This window comes from Cygnus atratus, chromosome 9, assembly GCF_013377495.2.
Source record: "Cygnus atratus isolate AKBS03 ecotype Queensland, Australia chromosome 9, CAtr_DNAZoo_HiC_assembly, whole genome shotgun sequence".
NCBI lineage: Eukaryota > Metazoa > Chordata > Aves > Anseriformes > Anatidae > Cygnus > Cygnus atratus.
The window spans coordinates 3,043,397-3,055,264 of NC_066370.1; the positions used below are offsets into that span (position 1 = coordinate 3,043,397).

Genomic DNA, 11,868 nt, shown 5'->3' on the forward strand with positions numbered 1-11,868 from the left:
GGTTCATGTTCATTGCAGACTCTCAAATAAAGAGTTTGGGATTTTGAGCTTTCTTGGAAATAGTGGTGTTGATTTGTGATAGTTTGCATTACATTTTGCAGTGGCAGTTTACATTACCAATATTTCAGTATAATCTACAAAATCTCACTGAAGATCAGAATCATTTTGTCAGGAAAATCAAACCAATAGCTAACTCACGAATATTCAACAAGGGATTTAAGTGAATGAGTTTCAGTGAACTTTTAATGAAACATTCCTTTCCTTGATTTACTGCTCACTGAGCATAGTAGTGAGCATGAACAGGTAGATTTTTAGATGAGCAACAATCTATTCAAAAAAAAAATTGTATTTATACAGTTCCTCATTTGGAAGCTCTGTATCAAGCCCTACGTGGAGAAACTTATTTATGACATTTCACTAACAGTCTGGCCCACTGGGTGATGGGAAGACCTTCGCAAGCAAAAAGGGAAGGACCCAGACCAAGGTAAGCTGCAAGGTTCATCCCTGCCAGGTTGGCTGTGGTTTCAGGCTGCTCCCTGAACACAGCAAACACCAAACGTCTCATCTCAGTGAGTGCCTGGGGAAAGGCACAAGGTTGTACTTGGGGTGCTAAGTTGGGGTGAGAATAAGAGAGACACTTTGTTCTGTCCATTTATTTCAAGCCTCAAGTAGTTGGGACTGAGTTTGTATACCACAAGCAATGTTCTCTTCTCGAGCATGAAATTTAAGATTATTTATATGACATGCCTGCCACTTCATCCTCCAGTCTTCCACATGCATAGGCATTTTTTAAATAGCATCAGCTGAATATGTCTTGCAACCATAAAGCATATTAAACAGATACATCAAAACCAGTTTGCTTCTATGAACAGCATCGCCGAGCAGGACCAGTTGTTATGTTTTGAGTCTTACAGAAATCCTTAATCAGTTCCAGTTCAGATGCATATCCATCCCACACTAAAGTCAGCCAGTGATCACTCCATTTGTTTTTTCAAACACAACTATTTTTATGCAGGAGGAATTGATATCATGAGGGACTTGAGTGAGACTGTACTGACTCATCCATCTTCAGAACATGGATTATATTCCAAACATCTACTCTGATTGAACTGCTAAGCATGAGGAAAATGTTCTCCACTCTCTGAAAAAAGAACAGAACTATGCTGTCGCGGAACCGATCAATGGTTTACAGGTATTGGATAATCAGAAGAATAGACAGATAGCTAAAGGCATCACACAAAATATTTAAAATTGTAACTGTAAGAGAAGTCCTTACAAGGAAAGCAGCAGAGACAGAAGCTCTGGGGATTTTACCTTCCCACTGGTGGTTACACCTGTCCTATTGTTATCAATTTGCCTTCAAAGAAAGCTGGCAAAATCTCTGGAATATATTAGTTCAATGCATTTGCCTTGACACCAATGCCAATTAACATTTCTTTGTTACTACCTGCTTCTTATAATCTTGTTTTACTGTCATTCCACATAATGGACATCATAACTGAAGAAATTCTCAGATTTTTAGGTCATGGCTGAAATGAAATACCAAATGTTATCAAAGATAAATCACACAGAATTAAGTGGACAGAGACAGGGTGGGGGGACTTCTAAAAACTTGCAAAGTTTTATAGCTGATGTGGCTTTTGCTTTTCCTTCAATAGCGATATGTAGAAAATAAATAACTTGATGTGACATTTAAACACAAGAAAAATTGCCTAGTGCTGAGGTTCTGCTGCCCCAGTAAGGAAGATTAGACCAAGATAACTAAAAGCGCAATTTGCCACAACTACTGGGAGGAATGGCAGTACATTGAAATTCCTATTCACAATGGCTGCTGATGTTGCAAGAGTATTTCTCAGTAGGTTAAAAAAAAAAATACTGCTTCCTCTATTTTACATACCTATTTGTTTGTCTAATGTAAAAAGAAACCAGAACAAAAATCCTAGTGACAAAATGCTCTCTAGCATTTCTGTTGAAAATATTCTGAAAACAACATGAGCCTGGTAGATATAGTAAAAATAATTTAAAAAGTAATAATTAAAAAGAAAGTAATAATTTAAAAAGTAATTTAAAAATAAAAATAAAATAATAAATAAAATAATAAAAAGTAGTAAAAAGCAGAAAGTAATTTTCTTCATGGCTTGACAGTTAAAGCTGCTGAGAAGACTTATTTCCTACAAAAACAGAAGTTTCAAACCATTTAGAATTAGAGCAGAAGACTCGCAAAGCAGAGGCTTAATTTTAGCAGTTCTCATGATAAAAAGATGCAATGTCCTGTAAAAAAAAATATATATATACATATTTTGTAGGAACATTCTTCCCTTAGCTACCAAAAAAATAAACTCTCCCTTCCTCCACATTATCTGTCTTTCCAGAGTCACAGCTAAACCCTCTGCCAATCTGCTCCTACGAGGACATCAGGTTCAGCATCTATTCTTATTAAGTCTCTTGGACCAAGAGTCTCCTGGGGAAAAACTTCATCACCTTAAGAGAAGAACTGCACACTGATGCACATTTATAGACTTTTCATCCCCACAAGCTTTGTCACAAGTGACATTGGGGTGAGTGGAGCTGCTTGTCAGCCTATCCTAAGTAAACCAGTTTGTTACATTTTAAAGACTAATATCATACAGCCTATGCTTAATGAAATAAATGAGACGATAGTGCTGAAGAACCACTACTGGAAAATCTACACTGTTCCAGCAGTATTAGAAAAGTGCTCATGCAAAAAGTTATTTATAACCCGGGACTCAGCTTCTTCTGTGGAGCTAGGCCCAGGGCTGGGCCGAGACCAGAGCTCCTATGGCTCTGCAGCCCTGGATCGAAGCAGCCCCAGAGCCACCACAGAGCTGCCTGCACCATCCGTGTAGGGGCCAAAGGCACTCCCAGCCTATTTCCTCTGAGAACAACCCAAGTGGTTCCCAGCCATCCGCCTCTTCAGCTCTAATACATGAGGAGCCACTTAGCTAGAGGTGTACCTAATAATATGACCAGCAGGGAAATAGTAGCTGCAACATTAAAGGTCACTGACATCCCTACCTATTGCCACAAATGAGACAAACCCTGCCAATGTGATGAAGAGGCCCTCGCTGTCATGCTGAACTGCTGATGAGCTGCTGCGGGGAGTGAAAAGGCTCCTGGCCTGAAGCTCCACGTGATTGCTGCCTGTCCTGTACTTGCTCCAAAGCTCAAAATGCAGTAGAAACCATTGAACCAAATATACTTGAGACTTTATGTATATATATCCATATATATATATATTTTTTATCCATATATATATTTTTCCATATATATATATGGAAAAAGACAGAACTTTTTGATTCTGACGCGAGAAGAGTAGGCCTCTGGCAGCATGGGAGCTCCCTGTCTGGGGAGAGCAATTGTGATTCTGCTCCCAGGTCTTGGGACCAAAGATGTGGGTTGTCTTGCACTATTCTTAGTGAACAGTAGGCACAAGAAGAACCCCCCAAACCAAGAAACAAGAAAGCGAAATAACTAGCTAAGGAGGGAGGCAGGCTGATGTGAAATGGCTTGGTGATTATGCAGATAAGCTGCATTTATTTTCCCTTTGTACTTTACAGTTCAGATATGAACGAGAGGGTGTTACTGAGCATGGCTCTTGTCAAAACACTCTCTCTAGCTCTTTATTTCCATCTTCTGTATCTATTTTCAGTATGCATTAAAATAACTTGGGTTCATTTGCAGTAACTGCTCTGATCTCTAACTAGTGCTATTTTCACATCTGAAAATAATTCAAGTTTATTTACAGCACTGTTTTGTCTACCAAACTGCTGATGTCAACCAACATCAGAAAAAGAGAATCAATGACCAGGCTTAGATTATTTTCAACCACAGACAAGAAACTTTGACAAGACTGATGATAAAGCAGGATGACTCTGCAAGAAAGCCTCTGGACTGTACTGGCATTTCGGTTTTATTAAGAAATAATAAACAGCCTTGAGCAATAATATGTTTCCGTATGACAGCTGTGCTAGAGAAAGGTTGTGTATTCTGATGATAAGAGTTACTTCCACACCAACTTGCTTCAGACGTAGACCTTGCACTTCTATAGCTGAAATGGCATGGATCTAGAAAGCTCTGTTGCCATCCCAGACTGGGGGGATGACATCCCAAGGCTACGCTTGTTCTATGTCTTTATCCTTTGTGTAGCCATTACAAACTGTGAGCAATCAATTATTTTTTTTAGGATACAAAATTTTATCAAGAATTCAGTGGCCGCATTTAGAAATCATTTCTGGAAACAAATAATGGTATCTTTTTTTTTTTTTTTGTGGAAAGTACTTTTCAGTCTGCTCTTTAAATCTTTATTACCTTCATTTTCAATAGCTTGGTTTTAATGTGGAACTTTTGTCTTTCTGTTTCATGGCTAGAACCAGAGAGCATTTTACCAATTAAATCAGTCAACAGCTATTGATTCATCACTGACTCATTTTGCAAAAGTTCTTAAATATATCAAGAAATCCAGAAGACATCAAGCAATTTTTTTCCCATATAGGTAGAAATCCCTTTATTACTGGCAGATCACAATTTAGGCTGAAAATAAAACACAACAAAATTCAGCAGCTCAGCTCATTTTGAAAGTCTGAGTAAAGCCAAATGTTGGAGTTATCCAAGTGTGTAAGAATAAAGGCAAGGTGTTTATCATGGAGGCCCCACAACAGGAACTTCCACTTGTACAGTACCTTTATGATCCATTACACTTGTCTGAAGCTTCTAAATCATCTCTAACACGGGAAAGAAAATAAATCAGAAAGCCTCAACAGTTACCTTTGAAAAAGTTTTTTTCTAAAGAGTCAGTTTTGAGCTAGTTTGAAGATACTGCCATTTTCTTTTTTTTTTTTAAATGAAAAATGCTGAAGTCATGGTCTAAATCACAGTCACAATATCTCCAGACAGCACAGCAAACCAAGTCCCCCATCGTATGAATATAGTTATAGCCATAGCATAGCTGTTCAGTTCCCCTGTGTCATTCTCTTGAAGCAGTCTGACAAGAAAAGCAAGGAAGGTGCTCATAGTTGCTATTTACGGTTGTATTTAAGACCATACCATAAAAAGTTTATGCAAGAGTTTAGGTTAGGTGTACAAAGTAGAGTCTGGTTCTACTATCAGACCAGGCTGACGTCTGCATGAGGACCCACAAAATGATATTGAATACTGTTGAATTCATGGTATATTTTTTTCTTCCTATTAACAGCTCCACATTTCTTCACACCTGTATATCAACAGCTGATCCTTTGCTACTAAAACAGCCTTGAATAAGTGCATATCATTAAGCAAAGGAAGGGTAAATGCATTTTGAAGGTGCAGCGACATAATAGTTCACCACCTTAACATACAAGAAATGCTCATATGAATGAGAAATCCTCTAATAACACTGAACAAGATTATCATTAAGCAGGCATGAAAGGGTATGGTAATGCTTATCTACAACTTGAAATGAATTTGCTAACTCTAACCCAATGCTCTCAAACTGTGCGGTATAACAGAAAGGGAATCCACAGATCTGTTATTCATCAAGTCTTTATAAACCTGAATCATTTATGACTAAAATCTGCTATTAAGTCATTTTTCAATTCACTAATTCTGAAGGAGCAGAGCAATTTACATGAAAATACTTATTTTTAATGTGCTTTTTATGAAATGCTTGTCAAGGTCAAGCACTATAATTTGAAGAGTGAAATATGTTATTTCATTATAATACATTTGATTTTATGCAGGTTAGGCACATTATTTAAAAAACAACAACTCCTACAGACAAGTATTAGTTGCACTGAATTTTCATTTACTTGGTTTTGTTTTTTTTCCTGGTAAGACATAAGTAACTTCTGGAAATTCCCTCTGGCCACTTCTATCCAACACTTAGAAGATTTCTTCATTCCTTGCTATTTGCTGCTCAGAGAAGCCAAAGCCCTTCAACCAGCATCAGTTGCTTCTCTGGTAACAGGCATCTTGGGCTTTACAGGTGACTTTTCAAGCACAGAGCAAGTTGCAGAAAAGGACAGCTGCCAGGCAGAGCATCGAGCTACTGTGCAGCACCAGCGTGCCCCTCACTGCTCCCTTCTGCTCTGCAGGCAAAGGCAATCTTAAAAGCAATATGAACAAGTGGAAGCATAAACAAGAGCACTTTTCATGTGGAATTTCCTTACAGCTCCTTAAGATGTCATTTTGTACCACACGCATGCCAGAAGCTCATAGCTTGGTAGCTCCTCATTTAGTTAAGACATGCTCCTGGGGAGGTAGGCAGAAACCACCTTCACCTCTCAGCCTCCAACCAAAACCAACATGCAGGGCACCCAACTGTCTCCTCTTCCTGGGTTACAGGAAGCTTGGCCCAACTCTTAGGGCATATTTGACCTGAAGCAGAAGCTGTCTAGAGAGAACAGCAACAAGAATTACTGCCAGATAGTTTTTCCTCATGCTTGAAGCACTTTTATCTTTTTCCCTAGCCCTAGTCCCACCTGAAGCAGTACCTCTGGCAGGAGGCACAGCTATCCAAACACACTGACAGGGATGTGGCTCCTAGTAAAAGCAGCCCCACGTCCCCCTTTCGTCACAGAGAAAGTCTAAAACCTTGCCATCACTTTTTGCTCTATCTGCCTTCCACTGCAAGCAAGAAACATGCACAGAGGAAGCTGCCTGTGTGCAGTGCTAGCAGGCTTCTGCAGAGCAGTCTGGAGTCCCTCGTGTGCCTTGCATGCCTGTAAGCGATGCGTCCGGCAGGGAAGGCTTTTATCCTACATCAGGCTGAAAACAGGGCCACAGAATGAAGAGTCGAAAGAAGAGGGGTCGTAGGTGAAAAGCAATGGAAACAGCAGTCTCTGTGTATTTGAAAGTTAAACCCTGAGACCAGGTTAGTTCAGGCAGCCACTGAATGACATTTCATTGCGTTTATACCTAGCTTAGACACACACACACAGAAGGATGATGTATGTATACTTAGAATGCTTGTATTAACACAGCTTTTATGATCAGTCAAACGGGGCCAGAACATGGGGCTATTCACAACAGAAATTTTTGTCCAGTTGTAGCGATGAGCAGACGCCTAGCCCAGAGTACAAGAACAGCATGTATACCACATTTCCCTTAATACTCTCTCAGGCTTCAAGTATTCTCAGCTGAGGGATGCTCTGCACTCGCTGCAGTCACTATGTATCTAGCAGCCACAGTGCTTACCTTTTCTGTGAAGTTACTTTTTAGGGGAGTAGTTCACAGCCTTTCTAAGCTGTGCATAAAGACTCAGCCCTTCCTGGTTGTTCAGAGTCTGGTGGCTACCAATAACCAATGTCACGCTCCCAAATTTTTCTGAGAAGACAGAGATATAACCCTTTGCACCATCTCCAGACCATTCCTGATTTTACAGACATCTACCATATCCCCTTTGTTGTTGTTTTTTGTTTGGTTGGTTTGGTTGCTTGCTCACTTGCTTTATTATTTTTTTTTTTCTCCACAATGAAAAGTCCTGACTTACGTAGTTGTTCCTCATATAGAAGCCATTTCATAAATTTGGTTAATCATCTTCTGTTTTGCTCTGGACTTTTTCAGTTTTGTCCTTTTGAGATGAGCAAGCAATGTTCAAGATGCAGACAAACTTGGGACTCATACGGTAAGGCAAAAGAGGCTCTCTGGTCCTGTCTCAGGAGCCCCAACATTTGGTTTCATTTTGAGCACTGCCAAGCAATGAGGTGATGTTTTTATTAAATTATTGCAGCCTGAAGATCTCATTCCTGAAGTTTCCGCCAAGGGAAACTTCTGGTTTTTTACCCAACAAAAGCAGTGGATTCATTTAGCTTCTCTGCAGTGACTTTATCATCTCTGAGTGCTGCCCGGACTTGCTGCCCAGCCTACCTGGCCATACACTGCACCTTGCTTCCCAGCCCTCTCCCACGTTGGATGCAGCATCCCTCTTTTCTTTAAAATATATAGCAGTTAATGTTCTCATTTGATGTATGCTTTACAAAAAGTAGTTATATTTTTCATGTATAATGCATGCACTTAATTGCCTACTATATGAAAAGCACAGTCCTGCAAATGCATAGGAGAGATCTTGTCAGAGTAACGAATAATTGTCCTCCAGCTCAACAAATGATTGATGGATCCTTGCTTTCATTTAATTCCTGGCCTTTTCCTTAGTGGACTTTGTGCAATAAAAATCAGATTTTGTTTTTTTAAATAGTCCCTAAATGCTGCACGCACAAATGTTCTCTAGCTTCTCGCTTCAACCCCCTGCTGCTGCTTGGAAAGCTGTGCAGTGCCTGTGGCACAGCCATCGCATGCAATACGTTAATCATCAGGGAAGATGGTGCCAAGAACTAGGTAATAGCTTTACTAATATTTGTGCCATTAAAGACCAGGAAACAGCAACTGAACTTTAACAATCTTATTAAAATATAGTTGTCCTAAGAGAGCTCGGTACTCCGGTGTATGACAGCACATCAATTCAAAACACACAGATGGGCACAAAGTGCACAAAGCGGAGGCTGCTGGTAACTCAGCGCTGCCACCAGGTCAGTTCAGAGGGGTATTCAGGAGAAGCTCCAGCCACCAGCAGGGGAAGAACGGCACAGTTACGGACCAAGACCAGGCTCTGCTGCTGACCAAGGCTGCATTTTCACTGCGGAGAACAGAGCTACCTCCACCTGGAAAGCTTCAACCCAGCAGAGGCTGCTGCATCCTGCTGCCTGTAGGAAATGCAAGTCTTGTGCCTGCTGCTACTGTCTTGGTTTTCGAATGGACTTTTTGAGCTCCACAGTTTCTCGCTGCTGCCTTATGCTCTGTCATGTCCTTCTTTCCTCACAGACATGATTACTCATTTTTACATTTAATTTGTGATGTATTTGGAAAATGTGGAAATCTGTACTGTATTCATCCACACTGTCATATTTAATGTCCTTGACTAAATAAATAGTTTCCATTTCATAATCTAACATCCTCATTGTAGAAAACTAATGGAATCGCTAGATCATTTGTCAATGGATAAATAGATTTAATGGCAAATTGGTACAGACATAAGTAATATAACAATTTTTACATGAATGCATGTAAATACAACAATCTAGAATTAATAAAGACTGGCTACACTTGAACAGAAAAGTGTGGGTGGATGAGAGGGAGAATCATAAGGAAATTATCATTTCTTTTGGCAAAAATCCACAATTTGTTTTTCATATTTTGTTCCCTTAAATTCATGGCACAGCACAATTTCAGATTTTATAATTCCCTTTACACTGCCTTTTCACATGCTATGACTTCAGATGGTCACCTCTCCCATCTCCCAACTACAAATAAAAGGAAAATATATTTGGAGCCATAAAAAAAATTATCTTCTAGCTGAATTCACACAAAGGAGAATAAAGAGTCAATGACACTCCATCACTAGAAGACCTTTGATGAGAGAATTGCCCCTTTCAGACAAGAGCTACTTCAAATTTCTATGTTTGATGTCCTGATCTTGTGTCGAGCAGTTACAGCTCAGACACAGAGTTAAGAGAAAATCCCCAAAGTGCTAGGTTATAAATATTGTGTCCACAACAGTTAGCCCTGAGTTGTTGCTTTTAATCTGGCCATAGAACTGCCTGAAATTCCAGATGCTGTGTAACTACAAACGTTTGGCTGCGTGTGCTACAGCCCTTGTGTGGGTATTGCTCTGCCAATGCCTTGCTTGCCTTCCAGAGAACTGCAGCCCCAGCCTCTACCCTCAACCTGAACTGTTCCTGTCACACACTGTGACAAGGAGATCTACTGATTGATCCTTGCTTTTCATAATTAAAGGATTCTGGTGATCTCCAGATATTAAGCCCTAAAAAAGATGCACTGACTTTCTTTCCAAGACTTTCTGCATGCTTTGTGCCAGAGAGCCTTGTACCACGAAGCGTGTCCCCTTGCTGCCTCCCTCCCTGCTCTCTGACAGTCCCATGGGATGCAGCAGTCCGCTGACACCCCCAGATCACAAAACCCCTGCTCCTCCTCTGCAGCTCCCACCCTTTTACACCCTGTTCGTAATGTTCATCGCTGAAGATGACAGCCACTAAGGATTCCCCGTGCCCTCTTTCCCAAGGTGTCCTGCTGTTGCTATTTCTCCTCACATGATTAATTCCACCTGGCAAGCCATTTCAAACACGTTCTTTATCCCAGTTAGTCATTAGTTGTGTTTCTCATTATGGGACAGAGAGCCTTGACTTGAAACACTTTTTTAAAAAATTATTATTATTTTCTGATTACAGAAGCCTGAAACTCTTTTCTGAGAGTGGTATCAGTGGGACCTTCAGCTTGTACCTACAGATACTTATGTTTACAAGCACAAGGAACAATTAAGCCCTAGAAATCACCGTTTCGCAGTGGGCACACAGTGCCTTTACTCACTCTTTGTGAGTTGTGCCTTTGTAAAAGGCAGATTATGACACACTTCTTCATCCAGTCCTTGATACAGTGTGTTCAGGAAAGCAGTCTACCTGGGAAGGGAGCAGTGCTGCAGAAAGGCCATTAATTACTGGCAATTTTTCCTTCCCAGCAGGGTTGGAGTCATGACTAGTAAATGGGCCACAAATTGAACAGTGAGGAGATAAAGTACTAATAGCTTTGCTGATTTTGCAACTCAGTGAAGCAGGAGGCCTATGAAAGCATTGTACAATCATGCTCGGTTATAATAATGAACGATATCATATGTTACACACACAGGAGCACCAGTTCATTTTCACACAGCCTGACCTTGGAGAACTTGAGGAAGCTTACGGCCATGCAAACATGATATGAACCGTGTTGCAGTGAACATGGGACCTTTTGGGGGAACAGCGACAGTGGAGAGTGAATCTGATTATTTCTGGAAATCCTGGAGATCTCTGGGCAGAAAAACCATCCCACAGCTTCTCTGCAACCCTGTAACTCTCTTTCCTACAGAGGAAGAGAAACACTAGAAACTGAATTGCATTGGGCTTTTTTTTTTTCCCTAAAGACTTACTTTCTCCTGTGTAGATTTCTACAGAAGCATACAAAGTGGCCAAGACAGTACTTTGCAAAGCCATCTATACCATTTTCCAATACAGATGTCAACCCACGTGGGCCTTCACTGCTTTTCCACACATTGACACAAAGCCCATAGTGCACAGATACTGACACAGTTGTTTGGGTGCTTATAGCAAAAGGAATAAAGAATAAATAAAGCATCTGAGCTTTCAAAAATCTTTCAACCTGGCTGATGTAAGACTCCCCTCACCTTCTGAGGATTTCTGTCCTTGGTATGCTTGTTAGAGCTTTGAAGCTTCTTTTAACTCAATCAGCCAGGATTTAGTGACCTAAATGAACTGAGATCTTTTTCTCTGATCTTATCCCGTGATAAAATATAGAGCCTATTCCAAGATATTTTGAAAAAAAAAAAAAAACATGCAGAAACTTGTGTAAGCTTATTATTAAAAAAAAGAAAAAAAAGCTTTATTTCCTCGTTTTTTCGAAGAAAAGTCTACTATCTTTTTTGGAAATGATTTAGCTTCTCCCACAAAACGTATGTAATTTCAAAACTGTTTTTGTATCATTAAAATAGAAGTTATTTTCCTTGTGCTACTTTCCTTGCCAAATTTTATTTCTCTTTTCTTGGTACTGATCATCAGCAGAAGTTTATGAGCATGCACAGCACTGCTGTTGATGATATTCGTTATTACATCAACTTCTGTCCATAACAAATGGTGCTCAGAATAGTTTCTGTTCATTTTCTTACAAAACAAACTGTTCTCTCCTTTCTGTTTTTCTCCTGATGATTCTTAGAATGTCAGATATCATTTCCACCTGGCTGCAATGTAGTTTTTAGAGATAGAAAGAAGACATATGAAGTGAAGTCCTCCCCCCAGCACACACAAACAC

The 11,868-nt window shown here is 40.0% G+C and overlaps 1 long non-coding RNA gene across 1 annotated transcript; it reads left to right on the top strand.

The window, feature by feature from the left end:
• Positions 1 to 1,050: 1,050 nt before the first annotated feature.
• On the top strand, positions 1,051 to 8,099 carry LOC118247228 (uncharacterized). The gene is made up of 4 exons (XR_004778315.2): positions 1,051 to 1,192; positions 2,373 to 2,558; positions 7,561 to 7,621; positions 7,727 to 8,099. It is a non-coding gene; the product is annotated as an uncharacterized LOC118247228 (long non-coding RNA).
• The last annotated feature ends 3,769 nt before the right edge of the window (positions 8,100 to 11,868 follow it).